We start from the raw sequence: 701 nt of genomic DNA, 5'->3' as shown, positions 1-701 counted from the left end.
CGAAATAGAGGATGGGAAGTTCTAACCAATCCTGAGATAAAGGTTGGAAGAAATATGGTTCAGGAATTCTACTCAAATCTATGGCTGACAGATAAGGAGAGAATGACTGGAACTGCTTACCATACCTACAGAACCATGGTTAGAGGGAAAGTTATGTACTTCCATCTGGACAAAATAAGAGAAATCTTCAAATTACCTCAACTACAAGATGATCCTGAATCCTTTAATAGGAGAATGGTGAGAGCAGATAAAGGGTTGGATCAAGTTCTAGAGGACATATGCCTCCCTGGAACTAAGTGGATAACCAATTCAAAGGGTGTCCCAAACCAACTCAAGAGAGGAGACCTCAAACCAATTGCAAGAGGTTGGCTAGACTTTATTGGGCATTCCATACTACCCACTAGCAACCGTTCTGAGGTCACTATCAAGAGAGCAGTGATGATTCATTGCATTATGCTTGGAAAAGAAGTGGAGGTTCATCATGTGATTGCTTGTGAGATCTACACAATTGCAAATAAAAATTCCACTGAAGCCAAATTGGCTTACCCAAGCTTGATCTCTTTGCTCTGTAAAGAGGCTGGGGTAAAGATGGGAGTAGATGAATTCGTACCCATTGAACATCCAATCACCAAGAAGTCAATGGAAGGACAAATGCAAGACAATTCTATCAAAAGGAGGGCGCAGGAGTTCCTCCCTGAATT

Source organism: Arachis duranensis, chromosome 7 (genome assembly GCF_000817695.3).
Source record: "Arachis duranensis cultivar V14167 chromosome 7, aradu.V14167.gnm2.J7QH, whole genome shotgun sequence".
NCBI classification, from domain to species: Eukaryota; Viridiplantae; Streptophyta; class Magnoliopsida; order Fabales; family Fabaceae; genus Arachis; species Arachis duranensis.
This window is presented reverse-complemented; position numbering follows the sequence as displayed.